The 15857-nt window shown below is 44.7% G+C and overlaps 1 protein-coding gene across 4 annotated transcripts in view; it reads left to right on the plus strand.

The window, feature by feature from the left end:
- Window positions 1-6328: 6328 nt before the first annotated feature.
- TMC5 (transmembrane channel like 5) overlaps window positions 6329-15857 on the plus strand; it is a 91666-nt gene continuing 82137 nt past the window's right edge. For 3 of the 4 annotated variants that reach the window (XM_078344805.1, XM_078344808.1, XM_078344807.1), the window contains exon 1: window positions 13839-14001. The gene's annotated coding sequence lies outside the window, so the exon portion shown is untranslated. Of the gene's footprint in view, window positions 6467-13838; window positions 14002-15857 lie in introns of those variants that run through there. The other variant, XM_078344806.1, reaches the window with a different exon arrangement.

The following is a 15857-nucleotide window of genomic DNA, read 5'->3' on the forward strand; positions in this document are numbered from 1 at the left end:
AGAGTGGGGCTGGGGTATATTGAGATAACTTTGTCCAGCAGGTAAGTCAAAGGGTATTTCTGTTTGCCTCTGAAGCCCTTTGCACTTGCAGCTGATTTGCTTTGAGATTAGAGTTTGCTAAAGCTAACACTAAAATTAGTTTTCATTTCCTAAGTAAACAGCAGCTGGCAGTACATTTGGGGTTGGAGAGCAGCCTGAATGAGCAGAGTAGCAAACAGGAAAAGAAAATCAAGGCTTTCACATTTGCTGGAGAAGGAGAGGCACGTATCAGTAACACAGTCAGGTGATATATTCAAGTCCCTCTGGGTGACGGTGTCTTCTGAAATCATAACAAGTTAGAAGCCTCACTGTCATCAGGAATATTTTCCTTTCCCTCCTCCTCCTTCTTTATTCCATTACCAAATTCTGTAATGTCTCCCTCAGAATGAGCACATGAGGCTGGGCACAGTGACTCATGCTTGTAATCCCAGCACTTTGGGAGGCCAAGGCAGGTGGATCACTTGAGGCCAGGAGTTCAAGACCAGCGTAGGCAACATGGTGAAACCACATCTCTACCAAAACCAAAATACAAAAATTCGCTTAGCTGGGCATTGTGGTGCGTACCTGTAGTGTCAGCTACTTGGGAGGCTGAAGTGGGAGGATCACCTGAGTCTGGTGAGGTCAAAACTGCAGTGAGCCATGATTGTGCCACTGCATTTCAGCCTGGGCAACGGAGCAAGACTCTGTCTCAAAAAAAGTTAGCTTGGCCTGGTGGTGCACACCTGTAGTCCCAGCTACTCAGGAGGTTGGGATGGGAGGATCACTTGAACCCAGGAGTTTGAGGCTACAGTGAGCTGTGATTGTGTCACTGTACTCCAGCCTGGGTGACAGAGAAAGACCCTGTCTCAAAAATAAAATAAAATGCCAACATGATCATATCACACTCTTGTATTAATAATGTCTGTTTGTTCCCATGCCCAGTTAATTTTTAATTTTTTGTAGAAGTGGAATCTTACTATATTGCTCAGGCTGATATAATTATTCCTACAACATCTTATTCGTTGCATGGATTGGCCCTATTCTCAGGGAATACACTAGAAGGTGCATACCAGGAGGGGAGGATCACTGAGGGCCATTTTGAAGGCTGACTACCACAAGTACCTAACTCAAAGGGCTGTCATGGGGCTTAAATGCATTCGTATATGGAAAGAGTCCTAGACCAATGCTCATATGCAGTAAATGCTTATACCTGCTAGTTTTTGGTATCATGGGCCCACAGGGTAGCAGTTTCACTACAGATACTGTTGTTTTTAAGGTAATAACCTTTCCATCTTATTTGTTTTTATCTGATTACAAATTAAAATCAGTAACTTTCTTTTTCTTTGCCCATCTTCAATCTCAAAATCACCTATGGATTTTTCAGTAGAATATTGCATTTTAAAACAACTGCAAATGGTTTTTGAACTTATGAAAATAATAATGCTTGTTCAAAAACTTAACAGAAATATGTATAGCACGGCCAGGCACAGTACCTCATGCTTGTAATCCCAGCACTTTGGGGTCACAAGATCCAACTGGGCAACATGGCAAAACCTCATCTCTACTAAAAATACAAAAATTAGCCAGGTGTGGTGGTACATGCCTGCAATCCCAGCTATTTGGGAGGCTGAGGCAGGAGAATCACTTGAACCTGGGAAGTGAAGGTTACAGTGAGCTGAGATCGTGTCACTGCACTCCAGCCTGAGCAACAGAGAAAGATTCCATCTCAAAAGAGTGGAGAGAGAGAGAGAGAGAGAGAGAGAGAGAGAGAGAGAGAGAGAGAGAGAGAGAGAGAGAGAAAGAATGAAAGAAATATTTATAACATATGCTTGTTTTCAATAACACAGAAACAAGCAGAGTAAAAAGTAACATCCTTTCTCATATCTCTCTTGTGCTTCTCTTCCCAGAGGTAACCACTTTTAAGTTTATCTTCTTCCAACCACTTTGTCTTAACTTAACAGACATCCTGTACTGGTATGAATACATGGGATTATTGTGTTTACATGAATCAGTGATTTAAGAATTGGTTGAACAGTTTATCTTGGAAATTGTCCATGCTATATCGAGGCATTTAGACGAGAGCCCCAAACCCTGCCTCACTCCTGCTGGCATGACCATTGTAATTTTTTTTCTAGATTTTCATATTTTGTGATATTATGTAGGATGGAATAATGGGATTGTGATACAGTTGGATCTCCAAATAGGTTAGGTGACTTCACATCTACAGTGCAATACTGGAGAAAGGGTGTGGTCTCTGAAGTGGAGACCGATCTGGATTTGAATGTTGGTTCTGATGCTTCCTGATGAGGTGAGTTTATACAAGTTTTTCTTTGTTTGTTTGCATGTCTGTATCTATCAGTTTTCATACTTGCAATGCCTCCTCATGGAGATGTTAAATGAGGTCATGCATGATGTCAGATGTGAAGTGGACTCAGCTTGTGGTGCTTGGTCCAGGTTAGCTCCCTTCCCTTGGTCTAGGTTAGCTCCCTTCCCTTGGTCCAGATTAGCTCCCTTCCCTTGGTCCAGATTAGCTCCCTTCCCTTGGTCTAGGTTAGCTCCCTTCCCTTGGTCCAGGTTAGCTCCCTTCCCTTGGTCCAGCTTAGCTCCCTTCCCTTGGTCCAGATTAGCTCCCTTCCCTTGGTCCAGGTTAGCTCCCCTCCCTTGGTTCAGGTTAGCTCCCTTCCCTTGGTTCAGATTAGCTCCCTTCCCTTGGTTCAGGTTAGCTCCCTTCCCTTGGTCCAGATTAGCTCCCTTCCCTTGGTTCAGGTTAGCTCCCTTCCCTTGGTCCAGGTTAGCTCCCCTCCCTTGGTTCATGTTAGCTCCCTTCCCTTGGTTCAGGTTAGCTCCCTTCCCTTTGTCCAGGTTAGCTCCCCTCCCTTGGTTCAGGTTAGCTCCCTTTGTTTAGTTTTGTTTAGCACCTTTTGTTTGGTCTAGGTTAACCCCTTTTTCTGCACTCCACTTCTGGAAAGACTGTGGGACTTCCCACAAGAGGGCGCAGGTACAAAGGGATTGCAGCCTAGAAGCAGAGCAGTCCCTGCCCGTAGAGGCTCGGGGGCCACCTTTTTATTCATTGCAACCATCTCTGCTGTGCGCAAACACCATCCTCTCAGGAGATAGCACAATAAAATGGTCTCAGTTATGAGTGCTCCAGAGTTTGGCCACAGCTCTGTTCTCCGTCTGGGGAGTCTGCCTTCAGGTTGCTATGGAACCTTTTCAGTCCCTCTGTTCCCAAATGCACCAAGTGAAATCCGTTTTATGACCAGGAACTTCAGTTCTTACCAGCTTTAAAGTAGATGATGTACTTCCAGTGCTTCTCTACCAGGTTAGCTGAAGAAATCTGGATAGAATCAAGGGCCACTCAAAAAATGCTTCCATGAACACAGTGTAACATGCTTATGAAACGAACCTAACAGACCCATAGATAGGCTTTTTAAAAAAATGGAAATGGACCCTTCTGGTTATTTATTTATCTATTTATTTATTGAGATGAAGTCCTGCTCTGTTTCCCAGGCTGGAGTGTTGGAGATCCTGGTCCTGTTAGAAAGTGCCATTCTTTACTGACCACAGGTCAGGAACCGTGCACAGGGACTGCGTAGACAAGGGTATGAGGCCAGTTTTCCCCCTGGGCTTTTATTGGTTCTGCCAGCCAAAACTGACTCCTTAAAGGGAAGCCTTGATAAAAATAGTCACTTTTCTCCAATTGTGTCCTGTTGCAAAAGAAAAATGGATTCTTATTGGGCTGATGCAAACAACCATATTACCATAATTTAAGAATACTCACAGATGGTTTCCTAATTCTAGAGGAACCAGGCAGAGAGAAACAACATGCTTCAAATGTTGTTTCCATGAGTAAACCTTGCTCAATTAATAATGGTCATAAATAGTTCAAAATAAGTTTCCTTGACTCTGAAAAACAAAACAAGGATTAGCAATGTTCCAAGCAAAAGTCAGAAAGGTTGCTTCAGCTTTCTGAGTTCAGTCCATTTAGTTAACTCGTGTTTTGCTTGTGAACTTTTCAGCTCTTTATGAGTCCTATACATTTTCCTTTATTTCAATGTTACGATCTCTAAAGTTACCAAAAGCTTGTATTTGAGAGCACCTGTTAAAGTTCTATAGTTCCTTATAAACCACCTTTGAAAAGGTTTAAAACAAGACAATTGTCTGTGAATAGAAAAATCCCCCGGGGTAGTTACAGTTAGAAACGGACTGACAAAGAAGTTTGGTTACCTCTGTGGTTTACAATAACTTAACATAACAAACCTTAATTATGATTGACAGCATATGCTCGGACACTAGAATTTTTAAAATTCCACACAATTTTGGAACATATATTAGCATTATTTACCAAAAATGGAACCTAAAGAAGATTGAACAGCATTTTGGCAATCCCATGTACCTAACATGTCAAATAATCCTGTTTGCCTCTCTTGTCTGGACACTTACAAGCCCTCTGAAATATCCGAAAAGCCGGGTTTCAGGAAAGACAATTTTGAAACTTAAATTTGGTTTTGAGACACCTTTTAAATATGTTTAAAGCACTTGATATTATGAAATAGAATTCCAGATTACCATAGTTTTTATTTTGCCAAAATAATGACTCAGAAATTTAAAATAAACAAAAACCTTTTATAACCCTTTATGAATTTTGCCAAATAGCAGATTAGCATTTTAAGAATACCTTGTTGTGTTTTTATTTCAATTCTCAATTTATGGAAAAACCATAAAATCATTATCCTTGATTCTATTCACAGAGCAGAAAAGTTCAAATGGACAGATACCTGTATTATACACAAGAAATTAGTCCGGCCATGTGACCTCCCTTTTTAACTTCGACTCAGATGCTCACTGAGGCATCATTTCCTTAGGGGAACTTTCCCTGGCACTGAGGAAATGTCCCTAATTACAAATTCTTGCAACATTACATACCTCTTCTTGGCTGCAATAATCACAGTTACATTTATGTCATTGTAAGGACGTAATGACATTTTCAATATTGTGGTGAAAACACACCTCATTAAATTTACCAGTCTTAAATATTTTTAACTGTATAGTTCAGCAGTGTGAAGTATAGGAGGTAGTCACACTGTGTAACAGATCTGTAGAATGTTTTCATCTTGAAAAACTGAAGTTCTATGTTCGTTGAACACGAATTCTCTCCCTCTTCCTTCCTCTAAGCCATTGGTAACCACCTTTCTCTTTTCAGTTTCTATGATTTAGATTGCTTTAGATACTTCCAATAATTGGAATCATACAGCATTTGCCCTTCTGTGCCTGGTTTATTTCGCTTAGCATATCCTTGAGGTTCATCCATGTTGCAGCATGTGACAGGATTTCCTTTTTTTTTAAGGCTGCATAATATTCCGTTGTGTGTATATAACCACGTTGTCTTTACCCATTCATCTGCTGATGGACATTTAGTTTGCTTCTAACACTTGACTATTGTGAATAATGCAGCAATAAACATGGATGTGCAAATTTTTTCTTTTCTTTTTTTTGAGGCAGGGTCTTCCTGTATTGCCTGGGCTAGAGTTCAGTGGCACTGCAGCCTCCACCTCCCAGGATCAAGTCATCCTCCTACCTCAGCCTCCTGAGTACCTGGAACAAAAGGCATGTGCCACCATGCCTGGCTAATTTTTGTATTTTTTTTTTGCAGACTGGGTTTCACCATGTTGCGCAGGCTGGTGGTCTCAAACTCCTGGGCTCAAGTGAACTACCTGCATCAGCCTCTGAAAGTGCTGAGACTACAGGCCTGAGCCATTGCCCGACCCGGTTATCATTTTGAGATCCTGCTTTGGCTTTTTTTGGCTATATACCCAGAAACGGGATTGTTGAATTATACCGTGTTACTGTTTTTGGGTTTTTTGAAGAACCGCTGTACTGGTTTTTACAGTGGCACCGTACCACCCGTTTTGCATTCCCAATGGCAGTGCACAATTTATCCACATCCTCATCAACACTTATTTTTTGTTCTTCTTTTTTTGATGGCGGCCAGCCTAGTAGATGTGAGGTGGTATCTCTTTGTGGTTTTGATTTGCATTTATCTCGTGATTAGTGATAATCATGAGAGGACTTGCATTTCTCTTAGGATTAGATGATGTGGCTCGCCGACAGACTTTTGGTGAGTGCAGCCCTGACCCGTGAGCCTGCTGGGTCCTCCCAGCCCCGCAGCACCCAGGCCTGCGCGGCATCTGGTGGGTGCCGGCTAAGGCTGGCTCGATGGAAAGAATGAATGAATGCAGACTACTGGCGGTGAACAGAGGTCTCGGATACCAGCAGGCGTCCTAACCCAGCGCTGACAGGAACTGGCTCCATTCCCAGAAGAAAGCGGTCGGCCTCCCAGGCAGGAAGGCCGGCTCTGGTGCAGGGTGCGCCGCCTGCGGGCTGGGCTGCTCTCCAAAGCTGGTCGATTTGGAGGGCCAGCGCGCGGCGGCTACAGGAGCACCAGGAGGTGAGGCGGGTTCGCCGGGGGCGTCTCGGTGGAGCCCTCTCGAGGGCTCCCAGAGGGGCTCGATGGGAAGAACCCATCGAGGTCCCCAACGCGGGCAACGGCGGGGTGGCCAGGCGTGTCAGCAGGGGCCGGGAGCGGGGAGCGAACCGGGTGCGGCGCCACGGTGTGGGGGTGGGTTGCGGGGGGGGAACCACCAGGCGCGGGAATCCGGGAGCATGTGGAGGCGGTGGTGGCTCCAGCCCCAGACCGCCGCACTCGGACCCTTTGCATTAAGAAAGCTTCCGGGTAATGCACAAGTCCCGGCCGCCGCCTCCATGCAGCCCACCCTGCAAGTGCAGGAAGCACCTGTCTCTCAGGTGCTTACTCGACCCTGCCCGATCCGGTGAGTTTTTTATTTGAGCAGCAGTCTGGGTGAGAGCGAGCAGGGGCTTTGGAAGCTCAGTTTGTGTGCCGTGCGTCTCTGGACAAGTTACTTATTCTCTCTGTCTGGGCTCCATTTTCCATATCAGTTTTTTAAAAAAAGGTTAAAATTGGACTTCCCTCACAGAGATTCTGTGAGCCTTGTTTGATTCCTAAATGTTATGCTGTTATTTCTCCTGGGGTAATATCTGAAATAGGGTCTCTGGTCTCTTTTTACCCACGAAAGATCGTTTCAGACAGTTAAGTAACTTGCCACAGCAATTAAATCAAAACTGTGGGATTTGAACTCAGGAAGTCAAATTCCAGAGACTGGATCTTATCTAATCTAGGTCCCACCATTTCTCAGCAGGGTGAACTTGGGTTTGCCACTTCTGAGACCCTTTGCCCCGTCTGTGAAACAGGTGCAATAATAGTACCTTGCCGATGGGGTTGTGAAGATCTGAACTAACCCACATACGCGTCCCCCTACTAATGAGTGCGAGCCGGAAGGGTAGGATTTTTTCTATTTTGCTTGCAGATACATCCCCAGTGCCGGCACACAGTAGATGCCCTATAAATACTTGTTGAATGAATAAGGAGCACAGGCTACCTTTGATCTTTCCAATAACCCCTGCTAGTCCCAGACTACTGATGAGGAGACAAAGATTCAGGGAGGTTGAATAAGTCACCCATGTTACCTGGGTGATCTGTAGAGGAGTCTGTGTGATCTTGACAAGCAATCCAGGTTCCATCACCTCTTAGCAGGGTGAATGTGGCAATTATCTGATTCCTCTGGGTCTCAGTGTCCTCATCTGTAAAATGAGGACAATCATGGCACCTATCCTATAGGGATTTTGTGGATTATTTATTTATTTATTTATTTTTGAGTTGCTGTCTCGCTCTGTTGCCCAGGCTGGAGTACAGTTCTGTGATTGTTCACATATCTTCAACCTCCCAGGCTTAAGCAATCCTCCTGCCTCAGCCTCCTCAGCTTCAGGCATGCACCACGATTCCTGAGTAAATTTTCAAGTTTTTTGTAGAGATGGGGTTCTCACAATGTTGCCCAGCCTGGTCTTGAACTTCTGGGCTCAAAAGATCCTCCTGCCTCAGCCTCCTAAAGTGCTGGGATTACAGGCATGAGCCACTGAGCCTGACCTTCTGTGGGGATTAAATAAAGATGAAACACTTAGAACAGTGCCTGGCACTTAGTAGGTGCTCAGTCAACATTAGCTACGGTAAATGCTGTGACCGCCCTCTACAAAAGTGGGGGAATGGCACATGGTTGTGTCCATTTAGAGGAGGCAGAGGGAAGAGAGGAATATCATGGGGCAGAGGTGATGAAGGAGCTTCCCTGCCTTCTGAGTAGCCCACAGAACCAGGCCTTGAAGAGGAAGGGGTGCCACCCACATCCCTGCTCTTTGCCTGGGGCACCAAGAGACTGTCTCGAGGACCTGCCATTCTTTTGTTAAAGAGAGCATAATGTTCTGTCTTCTCTGCCTGCTTGCAGCTGATGAAGCTTTGGGAGGAGGATTTCAGGTGTGGTTATTCTAGCTAGACCTGGGTTCGCATGTCATCTTGGAGTAATTCCCAGCTCTGGGATTTTGGCAAGTTGCCTTTGGAGCCTCAGTTGCCTCATCTATAGAATGGGGAGAATCATAGGACCTCCTAGGGCTGTTGGAGGGATGATCTGCATTCATGTCCAGAGAGCGCTAGGCAGAATGTCTGGCACATAATGAATGACAGCTCTATGTGTCCACATTGTTTGATGCCTGATGCTCCTTTCTATTCCTGGCATTAGGATCTGTGGCTGTGTAGGTTAAACTCTCCAGGGAGGATTAAATAAAGCACCTTTTCCTTAAATCCCCTTCCCATCTCTTTATTTATTTTTATTTTTAGAGACAGCATCTTCTCTGTTGCCCAAGTTGGAGTGCAGTGGCGCTATTTAAGGCTGTAGCCCCCTGCAGTCTTAAAGTCCTGGCTCAGGCGATCCTCCCACCTCAGCCTCCCAAGTATCCAGGACTACAGGTGCTCACCACCTACATCCAGCTAATTTCTTAATTTTTTGTAGAGACGAGGTTTCATTGTGTTGCCCAGGCTGGTCTCAAACTCCTGGCTTCAAATGATCTTCCTGCCTCAGCCTCCCAAGTTGCTAGGACTTCAGGTGCACCCTACCACCCACTTCTCACCCAGTCTCCTTCCAGGGATCTCCACCTGTCAAATTTTTGAAGAGTTTTGCATTCTGGTAGAGCAAACACTGCCTTTAAATGTGCCAGGGCAGGTTGGGCACAGTTGCTCAAGCCTGTATTCCCAGAACTTTGGGAGGCCAAGGCAGCCAGATCACTTGAGTTCAGGAGTTCAAGACCAGCCTGGGGAACACGGTAAGATCTTTTCTCTACTAAAAGTACAAAAATTACCAGGGCATGGTGGTGCATGTCTGTGGTTCCAGCTACTTGGGAGGCATGAGAATTGCTTGAGCCTGGGAGGTGGAGGTTGCAGTGAGCCAAGATTGTGCCACTGCACTCCAGCCTGGGTGACATTGAGAAACTCTGTCTCAAAAAAAAAAAGGTGGGGGTGGCCCATGGCAGTTTCTGGGTACAGTAAGTCTGGCATGGGGTGGGAGGGACATTGTATTTTCCTCTTAGGGAAAGGCATTACAGCCTTTAATACGGTACTTGGTGGATGAGGAATCCTAGCCTTTTAACATAATCATAGTATTTAATGTCTGTTCTGCTTACCATGTGCCTGGTATTGCGCTAAGTCCCAGTTCTAGTCATCTATAGAACTCAGTCTCCAGAGCCAGACCGCCTGGGTTAAAATCCTGCCTCTGTCACTTCCTTGCTGTGTGACCTTGGGCCAAGTTGACTTAATCTCTCTGTGCTTCAAATGACTCATCTGTAAACTGGGATGATTCTAATAGTACCTAACTCATAGGGCTTCCGAGAGGATTAAATACAACCCATGTAGATGGTGGTAAGAATGATGTAATGATAAATGTTGGCCACTGTGTATTATAATGACTTCCATTTGACAGCTGAGGAAACTGAGGCAGGCTCAGGGAAATTCATAACCTGTCCAATGCCACAGAGCTATCTTTTGTATTCCAGCATCTGCTCATTTATTTTCATTTCCCTCCTAATTCATGCCCCCCTCACTGCACTCCTTAATTCAATCATTAGCCTCTATCTAGGATCCCTGCTTCCTGTGTCTCGGGCTCCCAGCCTCTGCTGCTGCCAGAAGGTTCTCCCTCTTCCTCACTTCCCAAACTTGAGGAGCTCCCCAGTGACCTTGGAAATAGATCTTTTTCTTTTCTTTCTTTTTTGAAAAAAATTTATTTATTTTACTTTAGGTGCATACTATATCTGGCATTTCTCCCCATGTTATCCCTCCCCCACCATCTCTTCCCTACCCCCTGCCCCAACTGCCCCCAGTGTGTGATGTTCCTCGCCCTGAGTTCACATGTTCTCATTGTTCAACACCCCCCTATAAGTGAGAACATGCGGTGTTTGGCTTTCTGTTCTTGTGTCAGTTTGCTGAGAATGATGGTTTCCAGATTCATCCAAGTCCCTACAAAGGACATGAACTCGTTGTCTTTTATGGCTGCATAGTATTCCATGATGTATATGTACCACATTTTCTTTGTCCAGTCTATCATTGATGGGCATTTGGGTTGGTTCCAGGTCTTTGCTGTTGTACACAGGGCTGCAATGAACATACGTGTGCATGTGTCTTTATAGTAGAATGATTTATAGTTCTTTGGGTATATACCCAGTAATGGGATTGCTGGGTCAAATGGAATTTTTAGGAAATAGATATTTTTCTTTTACTCTTCCTGTTGTTTTCTCCAATTACTAATGCAATACACATGCAAGTTATTTTAAAATGTTATTTATAAAAATATTTGCATAGAAAGTGAAAAACTCTGCCAATTCACCTCCTGGTCGTAACTGCTGTTTGGAGTTTCATGTGTGGTACTCCAGATTTCTCCCTCTCCTCCTGGGTGTAATAATAGAGATTATTTTTACTTATCTTTTAAAAAGATGGGACCATGCTACTCCTACTGTGTGCAATTCACAGGAGACAATTTTCAAGATTTAACTTATTTTTTGACAAAGTTACAATGCCATATGGTATAAAACTCCAGAGAGGCCAGGCACACTAGAGCCTTGGGAGGCTGAGGCAGGAGGATTACCTGAGGCCAGGAGTTTGAGACCCAGGCAACATAGGGAGACCCTCACAGGCCTGGGCAATATAGGGAGACCCCATCTCGGCAAATAAAGAGAAATTAGGTGGGCATGGTGGTGAGTGCTGTAGTCCCAGCTGCTGAGGAGGCTGAGGCAAGAGGATTGCTTGAGCACAGCTTGGGCAACAAAGCAAGACTCTGTCTCTAAAAAGAAAAATGGGAAAAAATCCAAAACATGTCTAAGCAAATATTGGAAAGTATCTCCCTCCATCTCTATCTCCAGCCACCCAGTTTCTCACTCTGGAACCACTATTGCCAATTTACAGTCTACCTGTGGCCAAGAAACCGATAATCATAGTTTACAGGGCATATATGTGACGTAAACTGAAATATGTAAAAATATGGTATAGCTCCTAGAAGAGGAGAAACAGAGGGGAGAAAACTCCGTTAGAGAAAATGTCAAGCTGCTGATTTCCTTGTCTCCTGGACTCTCCCTCAATAGACAGTGGGAAGACACTGTTCAAAGTCCACGGAATTTGGTGACATTTACAGCAGTGGTTCTCAGCTGGAGGCAGTTTTGCCTCCCAGGGGATATTTGACCATTCCTGAAGACATTTTTGGTTGTCATAGCTTGCAGATGGCGTGGGGTTGGGTTTCCTCCTGGTATCTAATAGATAGACGCTGGGCATACTGCTCAACCCCTACAATGCACAGAACAGTCCCCCCAGCTCCCCACGACAGGGAATTGTCTGGCCCCACGTGACAGTACTGCCGAGGTTGAGAAATCCTGACTGACAGCTACAAAAAGATCAAAATTACTGCTTTGACTTCTTTCCTGGAGCTCGTTTGGCTCAGCCCCATGATGACTGGCAGGCAGAAACCCACGATCCAGGTGTCCCTGGAGTCACATGCTGCCAGGTACTGTCCCATCACCCCAGTAATGACAGGCCTCATGGCAAAGCAAACCATCTTCTCTGAAACCACCACTCTCCTCCTCTCATTTCCTCTGGTGATACAATTTGTAACTCAAGTCTCTTCCACAGGAGAAAATTCCATTTCTCCATTGGAAAGCCACTGTTTCGCCTTTAGTGCTAATACATCAGATAATGGGGCTGGGTGCAGTGGCTCATGCCTGTAATCCCAATGCCTTGGGAAGCCAAGGTGGGATGATCACTTGAGCCCAGGAGTTCAAGACCAGCCTGAGCAACATTGTGAGACCCCATATCTACAAAAAATAAAAATGTTAGCCAAATGTGGTGGTGGTACACACCTGTAGTCTCAGCTACTTAGGAGGCTGAGTGAGGCAAGAAGATTGCTTGAGCCCAAGAGACAGAGGCTGTAGTGAGCTATGATTGCACCACTGCATTCCAGCCTCAGTTGACAAAGCAAGAGCTTGTCTAAAAAAAAAAAGGAACAGTAACTATAGGCCCCAATTCTTTTTGTGAATTATAGAAATAGTACATTCTTTTTTCTTTGAAATGATACTCCCCCAGATGCAAATGCCATAGGAAACAGATCTTATTTGTTCTGGCATTTGTAAAAATACAGAAATTTGATCCAGCCCTGGATTATCTACTACCTTCTTTCTTTCTATAAGAATATGAAATCTCCTTCTCAGAGAAAACCCTTTGTGATGAATTAGCATCCCATCTGCTGGGGTTTATCCCTGGGAATCTGAGTCTTAGGTGGCTAGAAATAATCTTAGTCCAAATTTTCTCAAATGTTAACTGATGTAACCCTTATCAACACTAAGAGGAGGGAGTGTATATAGTTCCCACTTTGTAGATTAATGGGAAGGAAATTGAGGCTCAGAGGGGTTGAGACATTACAGTCATAGAGTGCCAGAGTCAGGATTTGAATTCAAGTCAACTGTCTTGAAACGTGGGCTGGTTTAATGCGGACTGTCCTTTATTTCCAGAAGTGACATGCCATTGGTAATTATAATTACAGAGTTAAACCTGTATGGTCCATGTGTCTGAAGGGGATGTATCTATAGAAAAATGTGGCCAGGCTAGGTACAGTGGCTTATGCCACTGTAATAATAATCCCAGCAGTTTTTTGGAGGCTGAGGGGGGTGGATCACTTGAGCTCAGGAGTTCAAGACCAGCCTGGGCAACATGACAAACACTATCTCTTCAAAAAATACAAAAAAATTAGTCATGGTGGGTTGCACCTGTAGTCCCAGCTAACTTGGGAGGCTGAGGCAGGAGGCTCCCTTGAGCCCGGGAGGTGGAGGTTGCGGTGAGTGGCACTGCACTCCAGCCAAGGCGACAGAGGGCAACCCTGTCTCAGAAAAAAGAAAGTAGCCAGTGCCTGGGGGTGTCTAGTGGGGCATTGCATTCCATTCTTTGTTGGATTGATGAATTCAGGTAATCTCTTCCCACACCACTTCACTCCCTGGAGTTAAAAAACACACATAAAACAAATCTATTTACTTCCTTATGGTGTCCAAGAAATAAAATAACCTCTGTAAAGGACTTTGATCTTTTTGTTGAGCTGATGTCAAAAGAACATTAATAAGAGGGAGGAGTTAGGGCTTAGGAAGAAGGAATTGCGCAATTTGGAACCTGAGTTAGGGCTTCATCGTTGCACACTCAGTGGACAGAGGCCATAGATGCAGCTGTGATATTAGAGGTGGAAGACTGATTTGCGTTTTAACCAGGTGAGACCCGGTTACTCATTGGTTGGTGAAGAAAGAGATGACAGCCAGAGTGGCGTAAAACTGCAATGAGCTCAGTCAACACCCACTCCCCATGATCTGGGTGGCATCCTGCCCAGCCATGTGACCAAGACAGCAAGGAGTGCTGTCTTTAAGGAGGCACAGCACAGAGGCAGAAAAAGATGGCCCTTACCAGTTAGTTAATAAAAAAAAGAGGACCTGTTGCCTGTCCCTCTGGCTTTGAACCACAAAATGAAGAGGAAGTTTATCTGGATTTTCCTGCAGGACTGAGGGCAGGTGAGAGTGCTTAGGAGGGGTGGGAGGTTATGGGAATAATGGGGAATGCTTGGGAACGTGTCAGGGAAGGAGGACAGAAACCGAGGCTGTCCTTTTGCTTATTGCCAGATGAGGGTACAGAATTGAGGCACAACAGACATTTGTTAGAGGAACGAATGAGCATGGGGAAATGGGGGAACAAGAGAGTGTGTTAATTATGAGAACAAGCCCTAGGGTTGGTTATCTGCCTGAGTTGGAATCTGGGCTTCCCCAGGTCTAACTGTGGGATTCTGGGTGAGTTATTGTACCTTTCTGGTCTCTGTTTCCTTGTCTGTAGAATGGGCAGCATGCTGAAAGCGCCCACTTACACAGGTGGGTATCAGAGCTAATCAGAAAGTATGGTGCACCACAAACACTCAATAAATGTGACCTCTATGTCCTGGGGTGTCTGCTGGAGCATCACGTTCTAGAAGAATGCTTTGTTGGATGAGTGAATTCAGGCATTCTCTCCCAACCCTACTTCACTCTCTGGGGTTAAAAAGAAACCAAACAAACCAAAAACCCCAATCTATTTACTTCTTTATGGTGTTCAAGAAATAATAACCTCTCCTCGTTTTTCTCACCCTTCTTTCCTCTGATAAGTGATTTTTGCGTTGCTTTTTTTTTTTTTTTTTTTTTTTTTTGAGACAGGCTCTCACTCTGTTGCCCAGGCAGTTCAGTGGTGAAATCATAGCTGACTCTAGCCTTGATCTCCGGGGTCCAAGCAATCCTTCTGCTTCAGCCTCCTGAGTAACTGGGGCTACAGGCACATGACACCATGCCCGCCTACCTTTTATGATTTTTAGTAGAGACAAGGTCTCACTATATTACCTAGGATGGTCTCAAACTTCTGAGCTCAAGTGATCTTCCTGCTTCAGCCTCCCAAAGTGGTGGCATTACAAGCGTGAGCCACCACACACAGCCAACAGTGCACTCACAAATAGTGCTGTCTTCATGCTTGTTGTTGTAGTTAACTTATTATTATTGTTATTGTTTGACTAGATTCTTTTTACACTGGAGAAGGGAAGAGAAGCTCAGTGGAAATCAATGTCAAAAGTAGGGTTTATTGTCGTATTTTGCCAGAATAGGTCCTGTCCCCAGAAGACAGGGTCAAGTTCAAATTATATAACATCTTCATTAACATTAATGAGTAACTCGGTGAATCATAGCTGCCAAGATTTTTCAGGATGGCATGGCAGGAGATGATACTATTATGGCTCAGGTTATTTCCAGTCACCTAATATTCATTGTTCTCAGAGATGAAGTATAACTGCTAGAATGCTAATCATCAGATACAGTCATTTCTGCAAAGGCATTCATAGGGAAAGGAATATTTATAGGGAGTGGAGTGGAGTGATCATAGCTCATTGCAGCCTTGAACTCCTGGGCTTGAGTGATCCTCCTGCCTTAGCGTCCTGAGTAGGGACTACGGGCATGCACCACCATGAATGATTAAAAATCAACGAATTTAAAAATTTCTATAGGGACAGTGTGAAACTATGTCCCCCAGGCTGGAGTAAAGTGGCATGATCATAGCTCACCACAGCCTCAACTTTCTGGATTCAAGTGATCATCCAGCCTCGGCCTCCTGAGTAGCTGGGACTAACAGCTGCATGCCACTGTGCTCAGCTAATTTAAAAAAATTTTTGTAAATCCAGGGTCTCACTGTGTCACCTAAGCTAGTCTCCAATTCCTGGTTTCAAGCAGTCCTCCTGCCTCAGCCTCCCAAAACCCTGGGATCACAGGAGTGAGCCATCTCACCTGGCTGAACATGGGTATCATTTAAAAGGAAAAAAAAAAAAAAGTCCTGTGTCTAGAATCATGCGAAGAATTGGAAG

This window comes from Callithrix jacchus, chromosome 12 (genome assembly GCF_049354715.1).
Source record: "Callithrix jacchus isolate 240 chromosome 12, calJac240_pri, whole genome shotgun sequence".
NCBI lineage: Eukaryota > Metazoa > Chordata > Mammalia > Primates > Cebidae > Callithrix > Callithrix jacchus.